Here is a 13,416-nt window from a genome sequence, read left to right as displayed (position 1 = left end):
TAAAAATACTTAACGGCTTCCGCGCCACAGGAGATATTCGCACCGGGATGTATAGCTACTTAAAGTTACCGAATTCAGAATAACTCAAGGAAAATAATGGCGTCACATGCCGCGGGGCCTATTTTAGAGAGAATCTCCACATCCGCATTTAGGAATTTCCATACGAAAATACAGTAGCGAGCAGGGACCCAACGTAAAACCCAACAAAATATCAAAAAAGTTTTACGTAGGGTCCCGAAAGGGGCTAATGCTATTATTATGACAACTGCCTCACATTATAGCTCTGCCATCTCTATAATAATGTTCAGCAATCATCTTATGAAGATTTCTATATTAATTTATTCAATATATGAAAGTAGAATTGAGAATAAAAAACACCTGCTATTCACTATGGGCTGGCACAATGTCATTCACGAATGACAAAAATAAGAGAACGTTACCTTTTTAGGCTCTAATTCAGCAGAGGACCCAGAATTCAGAACATCTGATTGAAGATTACTTTATTTATAGACAGTAGCCTATACGGTAGTTTTCATTTTCGTACTACAGATTAATATGCCATAATGCCATTGCTTTCTGGCCTAACCTCAGTCTTAACTGGCCTTTTGGTAGTGTCTCAATTTTCTCTATTACCTATTTATGATATTTGCCTATAGTCTCATGAAAGGAGGAGAATAAATTGCACTGACTTATAACCTCCAATGATCCCTCCCAGAAGCTTGCCCTCTTTCCATTAAATCCTAATGACAGACCCTGGGATTCTTGGAAATGTGATAGAGTACCAGGTGCCCTGTTCCTCCTGCACTCATTCTGAGACTGATAACACAGCAGCAGGATAAGCTCTGAGTCTGCTGAACCCCCTGAGTGTTCCTTTACTCTGAGTGTACACATTGTCACTGTCTCAGGTGGAAACCTTGTATGTCCAAAACCTTTATTATGTTTTTAACGATATAGTGGAAATAGCCGATCTACACATTAAAGCTTGTAGATCTGCTATTTTCATTACCTTTTGCGACACTCTTGTATGACGAAGTAGGGCATTCATTCACGTCAAAACATTAAATAGTTGAAATATCAAGATATGAGGTTCCTGCCTGACAGCGACAAAATTCTTCCAAATGGACCCGTAAGGGACTAGTTCGTCATTTGTACACCTGGAATTTTGGATAAACCGTGCAAATGCACAGTCAAGTGGGTGCATTTAACACAGAGGATTTTACTGTGCAAAGATGCTCACAGGAGATTATCGGGGTAGCTGGTAATGTGATGAATAAAAATCAAGTAAGAATCATCTGTGATGAGCTTGCTTTGTATGAGAAGCACTGCAGGCAATGTTTTTCCAGGGTGGCGGGTGCCCATCTGAAAACGGTTCCCCTCAAGAGAGATATAGAGGATGACATTAATTTGGTATTATGCTGTGTCTGCCAGCAAGCCACCAGCCCTGTCTACACTGAAAGTCCTTGAATGTTCACACTCATAGAAGACTGCAATACACAGCGCTGCAGCTACATTGTGTCTTAATGAAGCAGATGAATCAGTCATGATTTTCTTTTCGTCCACCAAGGTGAAGCAATGAGATGCAAGCACGATAATGGAGATGGAAGAGAGACAATGAAGAAGTGAAGGGCACAAGCAAGGAGCAGTGGTTCTCACAGGTAGGCTATAACTTGTGAAGCCAGGTGTTAGAAGACCATCAAATCCCAACTTGTGGGGGCCACTGGATATTGCAAGTGGGCCCCCAAATAATTGGCAAAACACAAAGATTTTAATGATAATATGACATTAATATTAATTCATAATATTAATTCATACCGATAAATAGGTATTTAAATAATACCGGTAATATGTTAGTTGTAATGATCCACTCCGGAACACAATTGATTACTCATTAAAATAAACATGCTCTGAAAATGCATGCAGTGCACCCATCTGACCACTTAACACGGGAGCTGTTCAGACTGATGAGAGATGATGGATTTCATTTTTGAGAGGTTCAAGTGGGCTTTGATAAGTAAAGGTTGGGAACCACTAGACAATTTTTAACCACTAGATGTCACTCCACGCCACATCACCATTCTTAGGTCTATGCACATCACAAACACCTCTGTTGTGTAATGTTCCTTATTTCCCTGAGTCATGTGTGTAAGGCAGCACTCATGCAGTTTGGGAGGAAACAGTACCTTCCTCAACAGAAACGGCAGCAGCAGCAGTATGGATTATGGCCACTGTCAGACGTCAGTTTACCTGACATGTGTTGATATTATTTTATTTTTATTATTCGTTAACAGAAAATGTTTTATCAATATCAAAGTGTGTAAGACTTTGGCCACACTGCTTCCTGTACAAAGAAAATGGCAATCAGGAAAAAGTGCATTCAGGGTCATAAATCACTAAATCAGGGTCATAAATCATTATCCAAAGCTCCTTAATTCTTGTCTTTATTTCACCTTTCCCATCACAGTAAAATTATTAGTGTTCATTTATCTATTTGTACACTCTCTGAGCTAAACAAACACTCAGCGTTTCACAGTGTTCCCTCCTGCCCCAGACCAGAGACTCACTATAGAGCATTGTCTCTCTTGCCAGCTCACTTGGCACCAGCTGCTTTATTTAGAACCCATGAGCCATTTGGCAGGAGCAGGGAATAAGTGGTGTTAAAGGAATTTATTAGGCTGTCCTCAAGAAACCTTCCTTTATATCAACAATTTGGAAATGGTTATGAAGAAGTTGTCTGTGTGTGAATAATGTCAGTTGTGATGGCTGCCAAATCAACATTTACTATTACTAATTATGTTTTATTTTAAACACAGCCGCTGAAACATCAATGTTTGTTGTCTCTTTCAGTTGATCGATTCGGAAATTCCCAATCTTTTTTTGTTCTTTTTTCTTCACACACACCATGCAACACCTTTGCTTTTCACTGTAATTGGCATATTTAATCCTGGATATTTGGTTTATAGAATTCTATATTACCAGTATGAAATAAAAGTGCACATAAAAGTGCACATAACTGGTGATGTGCTAATTCTACCCATGGAAGGAACAACGTTTTAAATACTTTCTATCCCTAATTTGGATTTAACATCTGTCAAAACAACTAAGAAATCACGGGGTGAGTTCAGTCATTTGTAATTCACCTTCATTTCAAGAGGCTTTATATTCAGCCTGACTTTCTCTCTCATCAATCCCTATGCTCACGACCTCAGCTTTTAGTCTCAGGATTCTCCAGAGTGAGTAAGTCTCTTGATATTAGCAAACTTAATTTATTTTGCTTGTTGTGGGAACTGCAAATCGTTTTGTCACTTGCCAGTGAGTTTCCCCTTAGTTTGCCCTGATTATCTCCGCCAGGCCAAAGGCTGGGATGGAGATTATGTTTTCGTTCCTGTGTGTATGTGTGTGCATAGCTAATCTTGCAAAATGCTGGACCGATCACTCACTCTCCATATTTGCCACCTCCATTTCTGCCCTACTAAATTTATATTACATTTTCCATTTTCTTCAAAACATTTTACAATTTTGGCATTTAGCAGACGCTCTTAATTATATAAAACGGGATCGCTGTAATCCATTATTTTTAAATTTTTATTTTGCTTAACATGTTTCCCGCATGCGCACTGCCGTTCACTTCCTTGTTTATGGCCCGACTAAACTGTCTCTTCTCTCTAAATCTACATCTCCATGGTTTTGATCAGAACACCAATGTTCTGTCCTCATTTCTGACTTAATCAAGCATCTCGTTTGGAATATAAAGTTATAAACGCTTCTAAAGAGAGAGTAGATGTGACAGCGCAAGGTAGCAATGGAAGATTATGCCTCCTGGTTTTGGGGGGTAATGGAAGGCGGGGCTTTTCAGAGTAAAATCTGCCCAATCTGTGGTTGAAGACGGATGGATGGTAACGGTTCCATCCTAAAATATTTCTCTGTAATATCCAGTGAATAGGTACAGTAGCATGTTATTTAGGCAGATGCCAGGTTAATTGTTTAATGTTTACTTGCTATTCTATAGTTTCAATGTATATTGTTATTTTGATTGGTATCCTAGTTTCTTGAGGAACTGCGCTCTCTACATTCTATGTACAGTATGTGGTTATTTGCTTTATTATGGGTCAAGCCCGATTGGCGTAGAGCCCTTATTGTTTCAATATGGTAAAATGCCATGAGAATCTCTCAGGAACTGAAGCTCACATTAATTCGTCAAAAGACCTCTGACCTTTAGATCGCCCAATGAGTCAACTTTATGATTTGTTCGATCCACTTTTTCGGACGTCAAAAAAGTGAGTGAAAAATGGTGGCCTTGGTAACCACTCCCCTTCAAATCACATTTTGATTCATGCGAGTGGAGTCTGGACTCTGGTTACGGGACTACAGCGTTGACAGACAACCTCTTCAGCCAATCAACATAGCCAAAACAACTGACGTCATCTCCAGTCTCCAATCAGTGAACGACACTCGCCCGGAACACACAACCTGATTGCAGCTTTCAGCAAGTATCATGCCATGTGGAGGACACATCACAAACCCAAGAACAGCTACAAACCCCATATCGTTCATTATTTGATGTAGAAAGAAAGCCTTTATGTTAAATTATTCTATAATCTTTCTTGTTGTGGAGAAAAAACCCTTCAAAGGCAGAAATGCCTAATTTGGAAGACGATACTATGACGTCTTTGGATGACATCACGCCTCTCTGTATTACATGCCTCTCTGTATTAATATTACTTATGTATTTTACTTATTGTAAGATGCTCTGGGTAAGGACATCTCCTAATATCTAAGTTGTACGTTGCAAATAGGTATACCATGTATTACCTGTGGAGGGCAGCAAGACATTTGAGGTCGATCACTGCTGCCACGCCGCTCACAAGAAGAAGAAAGAGGCACCGCCTAGACTAGAGAACCTAACTGGGGTCCAACCCATTGGCTGAAAGCCACCTCAGGCACAGCTTTCAGTGACTCCACTGAATCAGGCACAGCCTACTTATGATATGCATTTATATCTACGTACTGTCTTGACATTGTTCAATCAATGAGCAGGCCTGGCTGTGATATGCATTTTCTCAATGTCGGTTCTGGGGACCACTAGGGGTCCAAATGGACCCTTGCAGATCTGTAACTCCAAATGGACACTTATTTTTTACAGTTATAGGATTTTTACAGTGTAGATTGGGGTCCCAGAGAGAATAAATGGTATCTAACGGGTCTCTGTATAGCAAATCAAACTGGGTGTCCTTGAAATTGAGATGTTTGAGAATCACTGAACTAACAATACTGGAACCCCAATCTTCACTGATCCATAACGGTCCATTTGAACCCACGGTGGTCCCCGAACACTACAATGAGAGAACCAGTAAAGACTCGAGGAACAACAAAACACACCAACGTGTTGGTTGCATTAGAGGTGCCACTGTTACTGTGGACCAATTTTGAGTATTTAACTGCTTAAACCCTCTAGTCTCTAAACTGGACCTGAGCCTGCAGTGCTCCTTTTCCCTCTACACCAAATCTCTTTGCTGAAAAATACAATCTTACAAGCTCACAATGTGTCATAAATGTGGAATGTTGTGAGATTGTAGATGTGCTATTTTCGCTGAATGTTTTCCCCAGAATAGGGATGCTAGGGTTCAAGTGGTTAAAAGGATTCATGACAAAACTGCACTGTGACCTTTGTTATGCAAATGACCCAGGAGCTGGCCTCCATTTGACATCCACAGAGCTTAGAAGTTAACCCATCATTTTCATAATCGGCAAAGAACTACCATAGTCAATTTAGATCTGTTTCTGTAATTTCCAGATTTCCACTCATTTATTTATTAATTATTATCAAAGGGGCAATGTTGACAACATTAATACGGTATCAGAAAAGAAAATAATTTAGCTATTAAAGAAAAATAAATCTAACATGCAACATCTTGCAAAAGGCTTTGGGTGTGATTAAAAATCACACCCACGTGAAGTGAGGGGCGCTAATATATTTAAGTCTAACTCATGTTAATTAGGTGATGTAATGATAATGTAAAACAAACGGTGTCAAAACAAACATTAAATTATCTTTATTGTTAATGGTATTTAATGTTTGTGTTCGGGACAAGAATTATCCCTTCATTGTTAATGGCGTTTTTAAAACAAACATTGAACTAAAAACAAACATTAAACCTATAGGAGGGGCTAGCGCCTCTCAAAAACAGACAAAACATATGAAAAAATATTTACAAACCTTAACACATTGTTTGCTGTTGACGTATACAGGGCTCGACAGTGCGAGACTCGCATTTGCTACTAAAAATAGCACAGTGCGAGTTGTGAAATGCAATTTGTAGCACTCGTGCGACTACAGAATTTGACCATTCTTTATGTGGCAAAATGCCTTACGCACCCCCGCATGCACGGAACGTTCTCGCACATGCGTATATAATTAGGATCTTATCTGGCTCTTTACTCGAAAACGACATTGCTGTCCGTTATGCTGATGAGACATCCGAGATTTGCCGCAGTTTAAGTTAACTTGCACCGTCGTGGCAGTGTGTCCCAGCGATATTTAGCTATCTTACACCAAGCTCAACACATGGTGCTAGATGCTAAACACCCGTGCTAGATGCTATACAGCCCTGGATTACTTATAGTTGTTGTTTGGGCGTTATATTTGATCAAACGGGTGCTTTATAAAAATGACAGAAACGGACAATTTTATACACTGACAACCAGTGCAATGGTTATTGCATGACAGGGGGGCATACAAACTCAACTTGCATTGTTACCGTCTTGCATTGCCGATCCGACCGATACGCCCACATATAGGCACATAATAGAGATCTGCTTGTCCAGGACCGCAGATCCGACTGATATGCCCATATATAGGCATGCCCTATATATTTATCTTTTTTTTTGAGGGGCACTAGCTCCTCCTACATCCAGCTTTTAGTTACTGTCAAACTTCACACACAAACTTCGTCTTGAACAAACATTAAATTCCCATTGACAATGAATGGCGAATTTTATGTCAGTGTCTGAGCAAATAGGCATATTATCTATTTTACGCCATGATGATGTACGATGATAAGAGCGCCCCTCACTTCACACAGGTTTGATTTGAGGGGCGTTAGCCCCTCCTATATACAGCTTTTGTCCCCACACGTCTCAATATTTGCCATTGACAATGAAATTTGGTCAAATGTCTGCTAAATCTTCTTCTTCTGTCGTATGTTCTTAGACCTTCAGCTCTGTTGCAGCAAGCCAGTCCAGTGTGTCATTGTCTAGGTCAATTAGCCCACGGTCGCCATTCGGTGGCCGGTATATAGGGCAGCTGGTCAGCACATGTTCAACAGTCTGTAATGGGTCCCCACATTCGCAGTGGGCACTGTCTGTGAGACCCCCGTCTCATATTTGCCATTGACAATGAAAGAAGAAATTAGGTCAAATGTCCGCCAAATATCATATCATCATCATCATCATCATATCATCATACTATAATTCAGTCAATGTCTGTGTGTGTGTCTGTCTGTGTGTCTGTCTGTCACTGTGACTGCCGTAGCTCCTCACTGCCTGCACCAATCGCTCACACAGGCATTGACCATAATAATATGGAGGTCTTAACGAAGCCCTTTTTCCAGTTTAACAAATTGTAAATTAATTATGAATTTATTAGTGAATTAAAAATGCGAAAACACACCCAGGGCTAAGGGCTAGTTATGTAAATTTAACCAACCAATCACATAAATTCAGTTGTTCATGAGATGACGTATGATTATGTATAATGATAAGAGCGCCCCTCACTTCACACCGGGTGTGATTTTTGAGGGGCCCTAGCCCCTCCTATATACAGGTTTAATGTTTGTCTTTAGTTCAATGTTTGTTTAATAAACGCCATTGACAATGAAGGGAAAACTTACGTCATTTTGTAACTCATTACGTCATATTGTCTCTTTATTGTTAATGGCATTTAATGTTTGTGTTGGCACCGTTTGTTTTACATCACCATTACATCACCTAATCAACATGAGTTAGACTTTAATATATTAGCGCCCCTCACTTCACACGGGTGTGATTTTTTTCATGACATTTCTCCCAAATTTTGTCGTTATGCCAATTGATTTGAGATTCGGGACTTCGGAGTTATGGGCAGTCCCACTTCTCTCGCCCAACACTCCCCCTTCGCCATCCCCGGCCCATAGGATTATGTCCAGTGACAATTATCCATTGGTGGAAAGTAACTACTGTAAGTACATTTACTCAAGTACTGGAATTAAGTAACATTTTGAGGTATTTTTACTTTATTGGAGTATTTTCAAATGCCAATATCTTTACTTCTACTCCACCAGAGGTAAATGTACTTGAGTACTGTACTTCAGATTCCTACGTTACTTAAATATTAGATAGATTTTTTTTTATACTTATTACTCTTACTCGTAGGGGTACACGATTATGAAATTATAACCGATCTCCAATTATTTGCAGGGTCATATCTGACGATACCGATTCTGACCAATTCCGATATAATACAGAGGACCACAATGGAAACAAGCCTAGGCCCTAAGGCAGGGGAATTCAACAGGGGCCGGGCGCCACAACTGTAGAATGATTGTGTGTGGGGGCCGGGCCGCACAGCGTGCAAAGCCAGAACATTTGTGGGTTCTCAAAATGCATTTTGTGCTCAAACACGAAGATGTATGTATAATAACATTTGTGCACAGTAATGAGCAGTGTAATATGTCTATATGCTACCTTAGAATAGATGTAGACCTATTTGACAGTGCATAAACATAATTGCCTTGACATTAACAAGCGTAAACGAGCACCAGCTCGCACACACCATACCTGTAACTTTCATTAGCCCTCAAAAAGAAGCCACAAGAGGGCGCCCCGCGGGCCACATTTGGCCCGCAGGCCGCCAGTTGAATACCCCTGCCCTAGGGGCTTGCCTGTTAAAAAGTATTCAATCAATCAATAAATAGCCTATACTCTTTTCCAAGTGTTGTTTTCACAACTGAATGAGATGAGTACACTAATTAAACGTAGAAAAATGTAAAGTCTATTTTTACTTAAGATTTTAAATCATATTTGATTTGGCTTTTGTTATAGACTAGAGGTACTAGACACTTTTCATTTATATTGAACCCATTGTTTTGCTTATGGATTATTTTGAGACCGTTCCAATACTGATATGGCATTTTTATCGCCGATATGGCCTACTTACTCGAGTACAAGACAAATTGTACTTTTATTCAAGTACATTTCTAGGAAGGCTGTAACAGACTTGAGTACTGAGTACTTTTAGGTTTGCTGTTTTTTGAGGGGCGCTACCCCACCAATGTCTGGCTTACAGACATGTTGTCATGTGGCAGCTAAGTCTATGTACTTTTAATGTTTTAATGTGTGTCGGTACTCCCACACAGAATCAATCCAGGAAGTAGAGTGTACTTCTGGGGCTTCATGTGCTGGGACATGCTGGGTGAGGAGCGCACGCACGTTCTTTATACCTACATGCATAGTTTAAAAACTTTTATTTACGTTCATTGTGTCAGTGAAAACTTAACCTATATCTATACACACCATTCCTCCACTCTCTAGGAATTAGCTCTCTAAATACTATCAAGCAACTTAAAAACTGTCTGGGGCACTCACAAAAGTCTGAGTAGACCTTAAAGTGATCCCAAAGATGTTTGAAAGGGAAATATCCATTCCAATGCCAATTCCATTCTAGTGTTTATTTGTACCAGTTTATTTATTATTATTTATAAATATATTACCCTGACCAATATACTTTGTATATCACATTTTAATATTTATATTATACACCCAGAGCGGCATAAACTGAGTTCTCCGTCCTATCAAATAGTAACGCCCAGCGCTCAGGACGGAGATTTATTGATATCAAAACCGATCGCATCGGCCTGGGCCGTGGCTCAGCGGTTGCATCGCTCCACAGGCTGGGAGCGTCTGTTGTGCAACATTTGATGTCATTTCCGGTTTGGACGTCATCGAAAATGTTCCCCCCCCCCCCATTTTTGCGAATGAGACAGAAAATCTTAAAACTTGAATAATAATAAATCATTCCGTCTACTTCTAAGCAAAGATTATGTTTTTGACGGCCCATCACGATCCCGTCGCTAGTCGTGTTAGAATTAATCATACCTCGCCTCGGGAGTGTTTTGGCTACATCAAGCTACTTCAGCTACATCCGGGATCGCGCCTGGTGCGTCGCTAAATGTGCTCCGTTGCTGTAAATCGCTGGGCGCTCTGATTTAATGGTCCATGGTGTTAACAGGACTCTGATTAATATACTTTGTGTAAATATACTTTTTTTGAGTGCTATGCACTCCAACGTGTGTCTTTGTGGCAGCCAAGTCTATGGACTTTTCATTCAGTATTTTTAGGCCATGTAGGCCTGAAAAGGCGTTCATCATACATCTTCGTGATAAGAGCACCGCTCACTTCATACGTGTGTGATTTTTGAGGGCTGCTAGCCCCTCCAACTTGCAAGCATGACATGGCATCCAAGTCTATGGACCTTTTTCCCCTACACTTTGCAACCCATTTTTTCATCCAGTGTCATATTGACCAGTTCGTTTCCCCTCCATCAGGTTCCCCGGCTGGCCAGGGGGAGGTAGTTTAGAGACTGCATGTTTTTGAGGGTACCTACCCTAGGGGACACATGCAAACTCCACACAGAAAGGCCCTTTCGCCAACCCCACCTCGGTTATGGGCACTGATGACGCGGAGGAGAGAACACGCCCACGGCGTCCCCAGAATCGAACCCAGGACCTTCTAGCTGTGAGGCGACAGCACTACCGACTGTGCCACCGAATGTTAGTCATTCATGCACGGCCAAAACACCCCAACCCCCCAAAAATATCAACAGGCCACCACTTGTGACGTCATGTTTGCTTTAAACAGTGATGTCATGTGGCAGCCACAGTGGGCGCCCGTCCTATATTCAGATATTAGTGTAGATTTTCGTCTTACACAAACATTAAATTCCCATTGACAATGAATGGAGAATTTACGTCATATGTGTCTGAGCAAAATGACATGTTACGTCATGATGATCTACGATCATAAGAGCGCCCCTCACTTCACACGGGTGTGATTTTTTTATTAGCCCTCATTATTGAAGTGTTTAGTTGTAAAATGTGACAGAGGTGAGCAGAGACTGTGTGAAGTGACTGTCGCTCATAGTTATGTTATCTCACAAGCCTATGCTGGGCCCCACAAATGTAAGTACGCACAGTCGCACACAGAAGGCGCGTGTGCTGCATGTGACGCAAGTGACGCCTTAGGTCACTTGTCACTGTACCCAGGGGGTGCTGCATTTGCCATAACATCAAAGGTTGTCCACCAGAAATAATATCTATGACCTGTCCCCAGTAGGATAAGCGGACATGGAGACATACGGTACAGGGAGCCAGATTGCTGTTCCTTGGAGTGGCTAGCACCACGCAAAACCTGTAATCTGTACTGTACTGTACTGTACTGTACTGTACTGTACTGTACTGTACTGTACTGTACTACATAGGGAGGGACAGACACAGGGGACACACATTGCTGTTCTTTGGAGTGGCTGCACCACTCAAAAAACAGTTTTAATCTATCCCTCTGTAACAATGAGTGTACAAATTTAACAAATTGCGGACGTCCATTTGGTTACTCCATTTGGTTTGGTTGCTTACTTGCCCTTGTACATTCTCAGATAGTTAAATGAACACTGGGGGTTTTGCTGTGCACACTGTCTGACCTGTAGGGTCAAGGTGCAGTGACTCGGGCTTCTCTAACTGGGCCTCTTGAAAGTCTTGCCTTGCATTCCAGCACCCTGAGGAGGGGGTTGCAGGCAGGCTTATTATGTGTATGAGAGAGAGGGGGAGAGAGAGAGTAGAGTGTAGGATACTGTGAGGATTCCTGTTTTCTTGCCTTCCTAGAAGCTGTTAGTTCCCTCCCACTCAACCAAGCTGAGGAGTTCGACAAAGTAGAGGAAACGCTGAAAACTACCGGTACCTGCTGTTCTCCAGTTGCCCCGGCCTTCTCACTATAGCCCACTTGTTTTCTCTCTCGTTTTCTCTCTCTGTCTGCCCTTCTCTGGCCTGTCCTCCCAACCCCCCCCCCCCCCCCCCTCCCCCCTCTCTCTCTCTCACACTCTCTAGCTGGGCTGTGTGTAAGAGGATCACTTTGTTTCCGTTGCCTTTTTCCGCGGTGCCGCAAACACATTGGAGAAGAGGATTGGATTTGAGAAGATACTGATGAGGGTGCACAGCTGCATGGAGCACAAAAAAACCATCCGCCTCCCCATATCCACACCTCTCTCTGTCCCCTTCTCTCTCTTATTTGCCTCTTTCTGAGGGGTGGGGTGGGGGGCACCATATGGGAGCTTAGAAAAATGAAGTGAATCGGAGACAGAAGAGAGAGTGAGAGGAATCTTTCATTCTTGCTGCTAGATGTCGGAATCCATGGGGTGAGTGCTTTTTCTACCGCTTTTGCACTTTTCCAAAGTTGTGCATGCACAAATCTTTTTACCAATGCATTTGAATGTTTCTTTTTTTTACTGTGTCGTTGCGTTATATTCATCCACATGTTGCAAACATTTCACATATGCTATTTGTTTATGATTTGGTCGTACTTAAGAGTTCTGCGTGTGACCTGTAAATCAAGCGTCTTTTCCCTTTGTGATGAGGATTTCCTTCAGCACATGGAAGTTCATGCCTTATCATAACAATTAGGGACAGGAAGGCTTTGTGCTTTAGAAAATGTCCCAAGTTCGAGGATCAAGGTAGAGAGGGGAGGTGTGTGTGTGTGTGTGTGTGTGTGTGTGTGTGTGTGTGTGTGTGTGTGTGTGTGTGTGTGTGTGTGTGTGTGTGTGTGTGTGTGTGTGTGTGTGTGTGTGTGTGTGTGTGTGTGTGTGTGTGTGTGTGTGTGTGTGTGTGTGTGTGTGTGTGTGTGTGTGTGTGTGTGTGTGTGTGTGTGTGTGTTTTGCGAGGGGTGAGGAATGGGTTGGGGGAGTGTAGGGGTGACAGAGAAGGATAATAGTAGTTAACCCAGACGTGGACCCAGTACAATGCTTCAGTAAACTTTTTTTTTTTGTACGACATGGCCACAGTGAAACATGCGACTGCCCCTGAACCTGAGAGCAACAGCACGCTTCAGCTGACTTTTATGAGGCTCATTGTGGAGGCTGCTTATTTAGCTAATTGATATGGTACAGTTGCAACGTGGTGTGGTCCCACTGTCTGTGTCCTAGACTGAGGCAGACTTGTTAGCCCAGACCGCTATGCCCCATGTAACCCATTCAATGCACCAGCTGTACTGCTCTTTTACTGAACTGATTTATTAGTGTGAAATGTGAGATGTTAGGATTAATAGTCAAACAGTGTGCGGTATAATAATGTCATAGCAACCTTCAGGCATTTTAACATTTGTTATGTATATGTACTT

At 41.7% G+C, this 13,416-nt stretch overlaps 1 long non-coding RNA gene across 1 annotated transcript in view; it reads left to right on the top strand.

Moving 5' to 3' along the window:
- Positions 1-12,245: 12,245 nt before the first annotated feature.
- The window catches only part of LOC310875611, a 59,506-nt gene continuing 58,335 nt past the window's right edge, over positions 12,246-13,416 (top strand). The window contains exon 1 of the long non-coding RNA XR_014570660.1: positions 12,246-12,439. This is a non-coding gene — a long non-coding RNA (uncharacterized lncRNA). The remainder of the gene's footprint in view (positions 12,440-13,416) is intronic.

This window comes from Protomyctophum parallelum (assembly GCF_964188405.1).
Source record: "Protomyctophum parallelum genome assembly, chromosome: 1".
Classification (NCBI taxonomy): domain Eukaryota; kingdom Metazoa; phylum Chordata; class Actinopteri; order Myctophiformes; family Myctophidae; genus Protomyctophum; species Protomyctophum parallelum.
Note: the sequence above shows the minus strand (reverse complement) of the source record. Positions and strands in the feature narration are given on the sequence as shown.